Source organism: Caretta caretta, chromosome 11 (genome assembly GCF_965140235.1).
Source record: "Caretta caretta isolate rCarCar2 chromosome 11, rCarCar1.hap1, whole genome shotgun sequence".
Taxonomy (NCBI): Eukaryota; Metazoa; Chordata; order Testudines; family Cheloniidae; genus Caretta; species Caretta caretta.
The window spans coordinates 26,859,714-26,875,217 of NC_134216.1; the positions used below are offsets into that span (position 1 = coordinate 26,859,714).

Sequence of the window (15,504 nt, forward strand, 5' to 3'; positions counted from 1 at the left end):
ACTGACTCACAGTTGATGAACGTTTGCAGAAAACTTGGAAGGAGCAGATAGTTTCACTTAATTAGACAAGCAAATTAGAGTGGATGTTGGAAGACAGAGAACTGTTTAAAAAAAAAAAGTATTGTATACTCTAGCTACTATATCTGTGATCTGGGTACAGTGAAAAGATTAGCCTTTGGACTAAAATGTGCTTTTACTACATTTTATTCAACATTTCAATGTGTGCTAGACACAGCAAACCTCAACATGACATAAAGGAAAAGAATCCCATTGACAGCTGGTGTTCTTGGGGGATTCTGAGAATGAGACGCAGCTGTGGTAAGAGCCAAGAGATATACACAACTAACGATTTATATAAACCATACCCAGCCAAAGAAATCTCTATCAAGCATTCTTAAAGCTACAATACCCACCTGCTGAAGTGAAAAAACAGATTGACAGAGCCAGAAGAGTACCCAGAAGTCACCTACTACAGGACAGGCCCAACAAAGAAAATAACAGAACACCACTAGCTGTCACCTTCAGCCCCCAACTAAAACCTCTCCCGCGCATCATCAAAGATTTAAAACCTATCCTGAAAAATGATCCCTCACTCTCACAGATCTTGGGAGACAGACCAGTCCTCGCTTACAGACAGCCCCGCAACCTGAAGCAAATACTCTCCAGCAACCACACAACAAAAACACTAACCCAGGAACCTATTCTTGCAACAAAGTCCGATGCCAACTCTGTCCACATATTTATTCAAGTGACACCATTATAGGACCTAATCACATTAGCCACGCCATCAGGGGCTAGTTCACCTGCACATCTAGCACTGTATTATATGCCATCATGTGCCAGCAATACCCCTCTGCCATGTACATTGGCCAAACTGGACAGTCTCTACGCAAAAGAATAAATGGACACAAATCTGACATCAGGAACCATAACATTCAAAAACCGGTAGGAGAACACTTCAACCTCTCTGGCCACTCAGTAAAAGATTTAAGGGTGGCAATTTTGCAACAGAAAAGCTTCAAAAACAGACTCCAATGAGAAACTGCTGAGCTTGAATTAATATTCAAACTAGATACCATTAACTTGGGTTTGAATAGAGACTGGGAGTGGTTGGGTCATTACACATATTGAATCTATTTCCTTAAGTTAAGTATCCTCATACCTTCTTGTCAACTGTCTAAATGGGCCATCTTGCTTATCACTACAAAAGTTTTTTTCTCCTGCTGATAATAGCTCATCTTAACTAATTAGCCTCTCACAGTTTGTATGGTAACTTCCAACTTATCGGTATGGGTGTGTGTGTGTGTGTGTGTATATATATATATATATATATCGTCTTACTATATGTTCCATTCAATGCATCCGATGAAGTGGGCTGTAGCCCATGAAAGCCTATGCTCTAATAAATTTGTTTTTCTCTAAGGTACCACAAATACTCCTGTTCTTTTCACAACTAGAAAGTGAATATTCATGAGCAAGAAGGAAGTAAGGATGAGGTAGGTAGCAAATGAGATGAACAAAATGCTTTGAAGTTGAGCATTGAAATAATGGGCAGTGCTGGAAAGGACTTTGAATGGTAGCATGTATTGCACAGAAGCAAATAGAAAATGTCTGTGAAGCCATTTTAAGAACTTCAGATGAAGTTTCTGTTTTTATATAGAGTTCAGTGGGGAACAATTTTTTGGATCATAAAAACATTCAAACCTTTGGTTCTTTTACTGTGTGATATTTTAGAATTATTAGCAACACCTTCTTCAGCTGCTGTTTGTTCCTTACAGCCAGGCATCACTGCTCCTGTACCCCCAGGGCAGAATCTAGCCCCCTGGGACTTTTGGTTAACTATTTCCTTTCCTTCTCAAGGGAGTATCTTCTAATCTTTTTTTCACTTCTCTAGTGACATCTAAATGGGCTTTTTCAAAATTTCAGTTTTCTAATGCACATACAAATAGCCACTGTTCTTAACCTTTCACTTACATGAGCTTTAAAACATAACGATGATGATAATTAATAAGCAAATGTACTAGTGATTCAAGGAACTTTTTAAGACAAAAGGAATAGTAAATATTGTCTGGGCTTTTACTTTCCTTATTTGACTTCACCATCTGTTGTAGTTATCTATTATTATTGGTTAGTAATTTCCCTTCAATTTCCCTTTATCATTGTCATAAAAATAAAGGGAAGGTTAACCACCTTTAAATCCCTCCTGGCCAGAGGAAAAACCCTTTCACCTGTAAAGGGTTAAAAAGCTAAGATAACCTCGCTGGCACCTGACCAAAATGACCAATGAGGAGACAAGCTGGAAGGGGAAAAAACAAAGGGTTCTCTTTGTCTGTGTTGCTTTTGCTGGGACCAGAGCAGGAATACAGGTCAGAACTCCTGTAAAGGATTAATAAGCAATCTAGTTAAATATGCGTTAGATTCTGGTTTATTTAAATGGCTGATAAAATAAGTTGTGCTGAATGGGATGTATATTCCTATTTTTGTGTCATTTTGTAACTTAGAAATCCCCCTAGAGGGATTCTCTATGTTTTGAATCTGATTACCCTATAAGGTATTTACCATCCTGATTTTACAGAGGTGATTTTTTTACTATTTCTTCAATTAAAATTGTTCTTTTAAGAACCTGATTGCTTTTCCTTGTTCTTAAAATCCAAGGGTTTAGGTCTGTGTTCACCTATGCAAATTGGTGAGGATTTTTATCAAGCCTTCCCAAGGAAAGGGGGTGTAGGGCTTGGGGGGATTTTGAGGGGAAAGACGTTTCCAAGTGGGCTCTTTCCCGGTTATATTTGTTAGATGCTTGGAGGTGGCAGCAATAAAGTCCAGGGACAAAAGGTAAAATAGTTGGGGAAGTTTTAACCTAAGCTGGTAAAAATAAGCTTAGGGGGTTTTTCATTCAGGTCCCCACATCTGTACCCTAGAGTTCAGAGTGGGGAAGGAACCTTGACGATCATTATAAAACTTTAACTCTGAAGGAGATAGAAAGTATATACAGCATTTGCCTGGAGTATTCAATATAATAGCCTTGAATAGTTATTGAATCAATAATACATTTTTTGTTATAATGTATTATTATTTATTTGTTAAGTCCCAAAATTGTGGCTGGCACATAACAATTACTGCTTTACAATTTTACAGTTATTTCAACTGTAATTTAATATATAATACTGCCAGATTAAATTTGGAACAATTTCATACTGTATTACAAAAACCCACATATACTGAAGGCTCCCCTGCTAAGTTTACCAGAAAGAAACAAACCAACAGGAGTGATGTGGGTATAGACTGATCCCCATAAAATTTCTTTCAGTCATACATTTGTACCGCAGTATGCCTCTTAACAATGCCTAAAGTTCTCCTAGCCTCTGTGTGGCTCGTGGCTTTTATGATTTCAGTGGAATTTCATCTAGGGTGACTAGATAGCAAGTGTGAAAAATTGGGACGGGATGGGGGGTAATAGGAGCCCATTTTAAAAAAAAGCCCCAAATATTGGGATTATCCCTATAAAATCGAAACATCTGGTCACCCTAATTCCATCCCTGAAGATGTCCACTGGATGTTCTTTGGTTAGCTGTACTCAAAATCTATTCAAGCACTCAGGTGTCTTCATTAACTCTAACTAAGACGTTATTTTTCTTTTTACCCATTTGTTCTTGGTGGCAAGGAGGGCTGCTATATCTGAGTTATTCAGATGGGATTATTTTAATTATTGCTTTGTTCTGTACAGTGGCCTAGATGGTTTTGCAATGGTCATTCAATGAAATATGGAAATCAAATTAACAGTGTCATAGGGTGAAATCCTGGTCCCATGGAAGTCAATAGGAGTTTTACTACTAAATTCAACGGGGCCAGGATTTCACCCATAGCTCTTAGTGATGGAAAGGAACTATTTGATCACTAAATCTATTTCCTCTGCAAGGCAGGATACAGTACCCTAAAGGGGAAAGAATTGTTCGGGGCTATTTCAAAACCCTTTTATTTTTCAACAACTAGAATACATTGAAATGTAAGAAGCTATAAATATTTTTGGGACAAATTATGACATGGATAAAAGGGTTTCAGTTCAATTTAAAAAACCAGGATAACAGTCAGTAGAAATGTACATTAGCATCACTTACAATATTGTGTATTGCTTACTACATAATATTTTTTTTGCAAACTAGAAACTTAGATTTATTCATTTATATTATCAAAACACCTAGGAATCCAGTCAAGGAGCAGGGCCCCATTGTACTAAGCGCTGTACAGACAAGTAACAAACAAGTAACTTAAAAAGTTTCAGTAATTCCTATGCATGTGAGTAAACTCCATGGTTACATCAATGGGTCTATTAAAGTGAAGACCAAAAGCATAGAATCAGATGAATTCGATGACTATTAGCCAAGATGGTCAGGGCCTCAGCCCCAAGCTCAAGGTGTCTATAAACTTCCAACTGCTAGATGTTCAGACTGGATGATGGGATGGATTACTTGAAATTGCCCTGTTTTGTTCATTCCCTCTGAAGCATTTTGCACTGACCACTGTCAGAAGACAGGCTACTGAGGTAGATGGACCATTGGTTTGACCCAGTATGGCCATTTTTATGTTCATGTAAATAAGATTTATTCACATGAATGGGGGTGGCAGGATTTGTAAGCCAGAGAACTAAAATATCTTTGACAATCTCATACAAATATTTAAGGTAGCTTGTATTCCACTGATTATATTTAGGCTTGGAAGTAATTGATTTTTATCAGTAAATGTTGGTAAAAATCAATTGAACTGTACACACACAAACAATGAAAAAATATTTCCATTGGTTGAAGTTTACAGATAGGCACTGTAAGAAAAATGCTTCTTGAAAACTTTTTAGCATTTGATTTAAGGATATTTACTTTGGATATTTTGAGATGTGATGCTGACAAATTCTATTTTAACAGTTATAAATCTTTAACTTTTTGAATCTCAACATCTACTGTTTTAAAATAACTGTTTGCTCGCCCATTATCTGACCATCCCCAATTTCCCACAATTGTGAAAATTTAAACTGATAATTAAAAATGCTTAAAACTCATAATTTTGTGCAACTGTGAAATTTAAATAGATAAAAATAAAAAAGTTTAAAAATAAACATTAATATTATCCATCAAAATATTTAAAAAAATAAAAATTGAATTCTGCCAAGCCAAATTATATTTGTAAGATCATTAAAAAAAAAGAAAGAAAGAAAGAAACAGGCTGATTATGATAACTCTAACATTGGTGTGCAGCAATAGCTCCATTGAAATCAATGGACCTCAACAAATGTAAAACCAGTGTAAGTTCAGAATCAGAGCCAGATTTTATAACTTCCCACATCAGAAAGAAAATTCCTGTGCTTATTAACTATAACCATGAGCCAATGCAGATTTAATACTAATGCTTTTTTGATGAATTGTTTCGTATTCTGTTGTGAATACTTTCCGCATGACTACATAACGTAATAAAATAAAATCTGTCGTTAAATTCTACAGATATGAACAAAGCACACAACTGTGTTTTCTAGTCTTAAGTATTCAATATTTTATCTTGTAACATTCGCAAGACCAGGACGCCGCTTTGCTAGCGCAGAACCATTTAACTCTGATGGAGTGTAGTGTGTAAATTATAAAAATGATCCCCAAGGTACACTTAGGGAGTCATGTTTAGGTCTGTTGAGGAGTGGGTTTAACTATAGTGAGATGGACATAACTATGTTCCTACAACAATAACAACACTCACTTGACATCGACAAGAGGTGCAAACCCAGGGTCTCATGCAGGACTCCTTACTCAGGCAAGATTCCAACTAAAGTCTCCATATGTCTCCAATATAGAAGGATAGCATGGTTTATACCAAGGTAGATACTCTGTTGATGAGAAAGCAGTTAAGAATCATTTGGATATTGACCCCATTTAGATATGACATCAGAGCTTTCATCAGATAAAACCAGCGGGATGAGACAATCACTTAGCAGTAGATATTTACAATATACATTTTAGTTATTCTAGTTACAGCTACAAAATTAGTTACAATATTATATGGTAAAGTGTGGGGGTGAATGGGAGAAGGGGCATTGTATCCATGTTGATTCAAGTGCAGTGGCTGGAAATTCTAACATAAATGTGCGGAGGCCCATTAGCTCCTGCTGTAGCCCATTCACTAGTGTAATTGCCTGAAAGGCTGTATTTTAGGCTCCTACCTTTACTTAGTTCCTTAGTAAACAAGGTGTTTACCTAGGCTTTGAACTTGTGACTTTCACACATCATGAATTAAAAACATTAAATATCAAAACCAGGAATATAACATCCTAAGTGTTAAAACTCAAAAAGAGTTGGTTTGTGGCTAAGATTCATTTTGCAGTCCAAAATTTGTTTATTGAACTAACTTAGTTTTTCATTTAGATTCCTCTTGGACATTTAAAATATTTTTCATGGGCATGAAATTCTAAGGGTAAAATGGGAATTTCATGTACAGAAAAAGAGAAGGATATGCGAGATGGACCTGCAGTGTGGATCAGAGAGGAGGATTTTTCCCTAAAGGATGATTTCTAAAGTTACAGTAGAAAGTTTAGAAAACAAAATCCTTATTTTTTAAAAATGAATAATGAGTTTCAAAGAAAATAATTTCAGCAGTTGTTAGTACAGATGGCCACAAACTGGAATTCCCATTCTGCAGAAAATTCCAAAACTACCCATCCTCCTCCCAGTCCCTGAAATTTTGAAATTTCTGGCAGAATGGAAATTCTTAAAGATAGTTTAGGAAAAGTCAAAACATCATTTTGTTATGATCTTTTTCTAAATTATGCTGAGGCTCCCTGAGCTGCCCAAAGCCCCAGCAGCCAAACAGGAAGGAACTGGACTGCTCAGAGAGATTAGGAGACGGTGCTCCTGGGCTGCGGAGAAGCCCTAGGAGACCCAGCTTTGGGACAGTGAATGAGCCCACAGCCTGGAAACCCTGTGAGCCTTCTCCCTGGTGCAGTCTGCCAGAGCTGGGGAGTCGGGTAACTCCAGCTCTGAGACAGTTTACCCATTGGCTGCCCTGGAGCTGGGGAGCCTGGAAGCTTGAGCTCCCCACCAGACCACCAGGAAGGCTATTGAGTGGGGAGGGGAAAAGAGACAGAGCTGGGAATGATTTTCTGATGGAAAATTGAAAATTTTCAGGCAAACCCACAGACCCATTTTGATTACATAAAAAGTGAATTTTCCTCAGAAAATTATTCTGATCAAAAATTCCCACTTCTTCTAGTAATTAGTTATTAATATTCTTCTTAACATCCAGTCTTATTAGCAATTATTTATTTCAGATTGTAGCTTTTACATACTGTAATGAAGGGGATGTACTCAATCATGTTTGCTTTAAGCTGCCTTTTTCCTATTTCTTGATTTTCATATGATATAGGTGTCATTTTAATTGTTGGTTGAGCTTACAAGGCCTAACAGTACACTGATTGTCTATCTCTTTCCTGATAGCTTTTGAATGCCACATCCAATCTATTCCAAAATTTCAGGGAATGTTTCAGAAAGAGGAAATGGAAGATACCCATCTCAACTCTGCTGAGACTCCCAATACAGGTAAAAAAGATGTTGAACCCTGAATGACTTACATCCCTGACAGAAAGAAAAGAAATAAGGGCAGTGGAGGGGAAGGGAAAAATGTGGGAGGTACATAGAGACCCTGACAGAAAATGGGGACCCTGATATAGGGAGAAAGGGGAATAAGGGCATGAGAGGAAGAGAAAAATAGGGGCATGGGGGAAAGGTGGAATGGGGGCACATAGATACCCTAGAATGGGAGGGGAAATGGGGGACAATGGTATATGGAGGCATTACATGGCAGATAAACAGAACCCTTAGCACTGGGCATGGAGTGTAGGGGGAACACACAGAGCCCCTGATGCAGAGAAAAGGGAGGATGGTGGGCATGGATAGAAGGGAAATGAGGGGGTACAGAGATCCTGGCATGGGTAGGAAAGGGAAATGGTGACACACAGGGCCCTACATGGTAACCCACATCACTCACCTGTAATGCCAGCCCTACTGCCTCTGAAAAAGTGACAACCCCTCCCTCCATACCATGCGACCCTCACCAGCCCAACCAGCAGCTGCCCTCTAGCCACCCAGCTCTGAAGGCAGCAGTGCAGAACGGTGGCAAAACCGTGATCCCCCCTACAATAGCCTTGTGACCCCCTGATCACGACCCCCTTTTGGGTCAGGAACCCCATGGTTACAACACCATGAAATTTCAGATTTAAGTATCTGAAACCATGAAATTAATGATTTAAAAAATCCTATGACGGTGAAATTGACCAAAATGGACCTTGAATTTGGTAGGACCCTATTTATAGCCCTGATTTCCCCAAGGACCCTCTAGAAATATTTGTGATTAAGGCCATTCCCCCACATCTTCTAGTTCAGCCAATAATCTCTGCCTCTGAGATAGGATAATGAGTTGAGTTCTCCATGGTTTTGCATTTGTGTTGCATCACATACATGTTTTCCCCATGATACAAGGAAAAAGGGGCCTGGGATGAGAATGCAGATGTTGATATTTTTGTATTTGGGATACACTAGCATCTAGTTTTTAAATGAACTACAAAAGAAAAACATTTAGATAAAATTCTATGCTCAGTTAAGAAAGATTCTAATCCCTGTGTTGATTTCCAAAGAACACACCGTATAAAAGCCTTCAGTAGATGTGTTTGTTACTGGAAAGAAAACAAAATGTATTTCTGTGAAAGCACCTCCTGCTGGACTGGAGAAATGAATTTACTCTGTTTTAACCTTGAGCTTCTCCATGCTGAAACTGACAAATTCGAGCCCAAAGAGTTAGGAGAGAGACCCTTTTAAATGAGGAACTGGATGAACGCAAGGGACATAATATTCCATGAGATGTACTAATCTGTAAGATCTCCTAAATTTGAAGGACATGCTTCATAATTAACACATTGTGAATAGTAAAGCAGAAAATATGGAGTGCATATAAAAATAATTATTTTGTGTATTACAATAAAATGGTCAGAGCAGCTTATTTTTCAAAGACTCCTTGTTTCCAAGGGCAAGGGTCAGTTAAAATGAAGCAGTTTTAGAGAAGCAAACACCTCATTTATATTTTTCAAACTTAACACAGTAATATTTTGAGCAACAAATGTATATATTAACAGTCACATTTTAAAGTGATAAAACAAAACCCTGTCCACCCTTAGGTCTGAATACAAAGCTGCATCCTATAATTGACTATGCCTTGTATTTTGTCAGAAAAAAGAGCACACAGTAATTTTTATCTCAGCTAAAATATTTCACATATGTAAAAAGGCAAATTATATAAAAAACATAGGATGTGAAGTCTCTTTCAACTGCTTTGTTAAAAGTGTCAGTGAAACACTGGAACAAAAAGGAATTAGGATTAATTTTGGTACAAACCCACATAAGGGACATCTGAATTAGAGGACTGGGAGCAAGTTAGTCTTAATTGTTTTATTTAACTCGATCATTAAAAAGCTGCCCCTTTCCTAACATGGCATAGTTATCCCTTCTTTATATGGCTCAGCTGTTTTTCTTTTCTCTAACTTATCTTTGTACATGTGATTTTTTTTAATCTGGTATAATTTCCCCCATTGTTTTTGCAGTTAGACTAGATGTAAAAGATAATTTAGAATAACATCGATGGGGGGGGGGGGGAGGGGAGAGTAATAGATATTTTAGGAGAGGTACCAACCTAACAGGATTTAAACCACAAAATTTCTGAAAAACTGTCAGACTCTTTAGCCACCAGACTACAACGTATTTGATTAGCACCATGAGGACTGAAATGGGTCCCAGAAAACTTCCAATATAATAAATGTTTCCTGGAAGGGCTATAAAGTTAAGGGAGAGATATGTGTCCTTTAGTTCATACCACAATCACAGGAAAACCAGCTTTAATTGAAAGGGGGAAGTGAGAAGAAAAGGAAAACGGTGAACAAGATCCCCCCCACCCCCTTTAGCTGCCTAATCCTGCAAATGGTCTCGGTGTCGGTGGTTTCGTTTCAGAGAAAGCCCAGGTCAGTCTTTCCCCAGCTTGCAATGTTCAGTCGCTTCCCTTGGCAAGGAGAGCCCTTCCCCTTTCTCTAAAAGAAAAGGAGTACTTGTGGTTGCTGTGGCTTGCATGATACTCCGCATACGACAGGTTAGCTCGGTCCGCAGCCGGCCGGGAGACCTTTGTGCGGCTCACTGTCCCAGGCTCCCCCTCCACCGAGGTGCAGAGCGGACAGCAATGGCCGGCAGCGCTCTCCGCTCACTGCAGTAGGGGGCAGACCGCGCCGCTTGTGTGCACACGGCGCTGCCGGTTCCCTCTGAGTGTAGCCCGCGTCCTCGGCTGTTAACACCGGAGTGCTCTGGGAGCGAGCCGGGCTCTGTCAAGCCACCGCTGCCCCTGGGCTCGCCTCACGGCTCTCAGGTAAGGGCGAAGCGGGGGTGAAGACACCAGGGGCAGCGGGGTGAAGGTGGCTGGCAGGGGGAATGGAGCGGGCGTGAGAAGACAGCGCAGAAGCTGATGAAACAGGAGGTGTGAGAGGAGACAATGGGTGAAAAAACTCGGCTGCAGCAAGCACGGTGGGGCAGCGGGTGGAAGGGGGCGCCGCTGGGCTGGCTGGGCGTGGGGGACAGGTGGGGAACTGGGGCCCCGGTCCCAGGGGATCAGAGAGAACTGTGGTTCCTGGGGGCATCGGGGCACAGCTAGCGGGGGCTGGGGGGAGTCTGCCAACTTGCCGCGGTGGGTTTGTTGGGCAGGGGCAGGCGGAGGGCTCCGGACACTTGGTGCAGGCTGGGGTGGGAAGATCTGGTCCAGGGCACTTGACAGGTGACCCGGTAAAGGTTTTTGGCAGTGAGGGGCTTGATGGCACTTTTTGTTGCCCTGGTGGGCGTGGGAGGGTCTTTGGCAGCTTGAGGGGAAAGTTCAGAGCTCCTCTCCCCTGGGATGTGAGAGCGCTTGGGCAGCTGGGGTAGGGAGGTTCTGGGAAGGTTTTTTCAGCTGCGAATTAGGGTTGCCTCCCGTTGCGGGGCCTGGGAGGGTTTTGGTACCCGGCGTTCAGGGATGAGTGTCAGAGGGGCGGGAGGCCAGGGTGTTGCTGGTTGGATTTTCCTTGCCTGTTAGAGAAGGGAAAACTCAGGCCCCACCAGAGTCGCGGAAAGTGGGTTTCCCCAAACGACTGAGGGTCGTTTGAGGGGAATCGCAGTTTCAAGAGCGGTCCTACCCCAGGAACACAGCCAGCTCCTGGAGCTGAGCCGGATAGCCTTGGCACCAGGTAGGTCCCTCCAAAACGACTGATTCCCTGCAAGATTGACTGTCTCTCCGAGCCCCTCCTGCCTGCATAGGCAAATGACAGGCTGCCAGGCTGGCCGAGCGACTCTATTTCACAGCTGATCCGGCAGCCACGCTAATTGACTAGCCAATTAAAAAGCACACTTTCAACGTAGCCTTGGCCCCGGCCTTCTGATTGGCTGAAGGTGCGGAGAGGCTGGGCCCCTGGCCGGCCGAGCGTTCCGGAGCAGGACTGTTGCGTTGCGTTGCGCTGCGCGCTGTCTGTGTAGCTGCGTTGTGCATTCTTGGGATGGGGCGGCTGGCTGGAGGGTGGAGTTGGTGCATTGCCTTGGTGAGTAAAGCTTCTTCCCAGTACTTAACTGAGCACAAAGGAAAGGAAGTTCAAGTGCAGAGGATGGTGCACATGCAGCAGTCTCAGAGGGCCCTGGGGGCATGTTGCGTCCCAGATAGTTTCCAAAGCAGCAACAAATAAAAGGCTTGAGTAATTTATTATAATTTTCAAGTTTATCTCAGGAGCTGTATTTTCCCTCGTGTCTGCTTTTCACACCACACTTCAGTAGTGCCATTGTCGTTTAATAGCCCAAGGGATGGGAAATAGACGCTTAACGGGTTGGAAATGTACAGTTTTTCTTCTCTTGGGAACTTCAATGTCTCTAATAGTTGCTAAAATACAAATTAGTTTAGCTTATGAACTTCAGAGCCAAAGAAAATAAGTTAATTCCGGCCGAGTAGGGATTGCGCTGCAACGTTGTCAGTTGTTTTAGAGGTGTGTGCGGGGGGGAGGTTTGGTATTTTTGCTGCTAGCAGAAAACATACTGCAGCCAAATGCGTTGTTAATCAACTACAGAAACTATGTTTAAATGTGAATTTACGAAGATCATTACAAAGATGAGAGTAAAAATCCTTCCTATCTTTAATTCATGTTGCTGTGCAAATTGAACAAAACAAAGTGAAATCACCTGAATTGATTATCAATCACTTTGTGTTTTGTAAATAGAGATTATAGTGAGCATTTGGTAGAGAAAGCTATAATGATGAAAAAAACAGTTTCAGTTGTAACCTGTTTTCACAGGGTCAACTCTCTAGAAAGCTTATCTTTTTGATTCAAATTGTTCATATTAGTCTCTGGTCAAAGATGGTTTGTTTGTTAAATTTGAATAAAGCTTTTCAGACCTTGATTCTTTCCCTCCCCCCCCCCCCGAAATGAAAACATACACATAGATATCAAATAACTGGCAAAAAGTGCAGGTTGTATAAAATCTGTACATTTCTCCACCTCCTTTAAAAAAATAACCATCATCTTTTGTTCCACACAGCTAACTTAAAAATAGCTAAACTTTGAAATTTTGAATGTAATTGATCCTTAGTGAAGAGTATCTCCACAACAAATTTGAAAAAATGGGTTGGCTATTGATAAAGTTTGAATGATTGAAAACTAAGTATTGTACATGTGTAATGTAACATTTCACTTAGTCTGAAGGTGAAATCCTGGCTCTGTTGATGTCTATAGAACTTTTACCATTGACTTCAGTGGAATCAGGATTTCTCCCTCATGAGTGTTTTCACTTCAGAAGAGATGCAGTGTGTGTGTGTTCTTTCAGAAATTGCATTTGTCAATATATGTCATAGAGATATAAACTTATGCTTGTTTAAAGACTTGAGAATTAGGCGCCTAGGTGCTTTTGAAAATCCCTCTGTGTGCCTGTTTGCATCTTTATGTTCCCCAAAGTCTTTAAATATCTGTCCCTTTGAGGGCCTATGTTACCTTAAGGTAGCAAAGAGGCATCTTTTCTTTTTTCTAAAAAATAAACACATGGAAATTAAATGCAGAAAACTTCATTAATCCAACATTATGATTGCACAGTTAAAAAAAATTGGAAATGAGTACACTCAAGGAACCTTAACTGTTTGTTTCCTGACTTTCCCTAATATATTAATTGTACATTGCATTAATTCAAGAAGTTATTTGTATTTAATATATTCCAGGTATGCTTTCTAATGTAAATACAATTTTTAAACATCTCCATTATATTTATTTAGTACTATGTAATTAAACAGTTTTCTAGTTGAAATAATAATTTACTCCATATCCCTGTTACACTAGAAATATGTAATTACATATCTTTTAAAATAAATTAAATTTACTGTATAGTACTAATGAAGTCTTGTAGAATTTGTGTCAGGACCTATTTAGAAATGTCTTAGAAGTAATTAATCTGATGAGGTCCTATTCAATAAAGAATACTATGATTTTGGAAACTTGCATTAGGTTATGGAATCCCTTCAAAGTATGATGATGTGGATGAATTCTTGCAGCTTTGTTGGCAGTGTTTACTTTATTGAATGTGTGAGCTTCAGCCCATAATGGTCCCTCTGATCTATTATGATCTGTACAGTCATTGTGGATACAGTTGAGTGAATATATTACAATGATTTTTTCGGTCTTAATGGGTGTGTTGTGCCAAGACTTATTTAGCAACTCATTCATCCAATATATTAGATAGACTATGAATCAGATTCTTGCAGGTGCATACTTGTGGAGCATGGAAAGATCTCTAAAAATGCTCACAGTGCTTTCCATTTGATTTAATGAACATTAACTTATTTATAAAACAAGACATCTTAACACCTGATTTTGCTTCCATTTAAATCAATGGCAGTTTTGCCACTGCCGTTAAAGAGAGCAAGAATTAGCTCTTAGTGATTTGGGACCTGATGTACAAAATTAAACATATGCAATTATGCTCAAAAAATGCATGACTAATTTGTCTATGCATTTACTGCAATTAAGTGTGCAGATTGGTAATTGAATGTGTAACTGGACATTTCCACATTCAACTGACACTTTATTATTGAATTCACATACACAATTACATTGTGCATGTGTATTAGGCAGGTAACTGTGCATGTAATTGTGTGTCTAATTATGAAAATCAAGTCCTTTACGTTTTATTTTCAAAATAGCAAAAGGAATGGATTTATGGCCTTCAAATTGTCATATTGAAATGGAGGCCTTTCTGGAATTACAGCACTGCTGAAAAAATATTCTGAACCTATATATTTTTGATTGATGGCTTTTTTTACTTAAAAATAGCCAAATAATTTTTAGTGCTTGAATATATATAAAATTAAATTCCTTTCTGAGATGAGATTTTGTATTCTAAACTGAAGGCACTTTAAATTTTATTTTTACTGCTAAATTATATTTTCTCTGAAACAGAAATAGTTTAGAACAGAAAATTGACCGTCTCAATTATAATAATGTAAATATTGCTACTATAATGAATGACATATAGAACAAAAATAAATTCAACACCTTGCCTTTATAATTAACAAAATACTCTGTAATGCATTAATTTTACTTCTTTTCATGTGTCTTTTTCTAGATAGCAAATGCTTAATAAAGTATATTGACAATTTTGCAATCCTTATACATTCAAGTAGTCTGTCAATGGGACTACTTATAAGAATATAAGTTTTCAGGAATAGGACCTATATGCCAACGTCACTATATATATGTTAACATCACAGTATCTTAGGCCCCAGTCTTGCAAAGAGATTATATGACCAAATTTTTATGCACACATGGATCTCTCTGCATGATCAAGGTCTTAGTCTGATTTTTATTCTCTACAGAGTGAACGCACCCAGTGGGCAGGGTTGGTTCCAACCTTTGTATACTTACAAAAATCATGATAATACAACTCCATATCACTTTCTCCTGTTGAAATTAATGGCAAATTTTAATATGAACATCATGAGGGTCTCATAAGTTATCACTACAGTTTCTTCACAACTGTATTTCATTCTTAATTTTTCAATTTTATTGATGTAGAAATTACATTTGGCACCTAGATCCTACTGGTTGGATTGCATTAGAAATAAATATGGATGGGCACATATATATAATAAGGCCTGCTTCACAACTGTGTTACTCCAGTTTTACATCAGTGTAACTCCATTGATTTTAGGCCTCTAAAATACATTGATTTTTCATCATTTCTAGCATAGAAATTTAATGTTATTTATCCTTGTCCAAGACCTAAAAAGCATGTTTAAGACAGAACAACTGGAATGTTCATGCAGATATTCCTGCCTATCAATTGGTACACAGCACTCATTAGCATTTTAAAAAACACAGGGGAGTGAGCTGATTAGAAATCATTTGTCCATGTAATATTTCTTGTCAATAGTGTTTGTAAGTTATGT

General features: G+C 39.1%; 1 protein-coding gene across 3 annotated transcripts in view; it reads left to right on the plus strand.

Annotated features, from left to right (window-relative positions):
* The first annotated feature begins 7,479 nt into the window (after window positions 1-7,479).
* Window positions 7,480-15,504, plus strand: part of LYPD6 (LY6/PLAUR domain containing 6) — a 72,241-nt gene continuing 64,216 nt past the window's right edge. The window contains exon 1 of one of the 3 annotated variants that reach the window (XM_048869935.2): window positions 7,480-7,568. The gene's annotated coding sequence lies outside the window, so the exon portion shown is untranslated. Of the gene's footprint in view, window positions 7,569-10,242; window positions 10,432-11,494; window positions 11,627-15,504 lie in introns of those variants that run through there. The other 2 variants (XM_048869933.2, XM_048869934.2) reach the window with 2 other exon arrangements.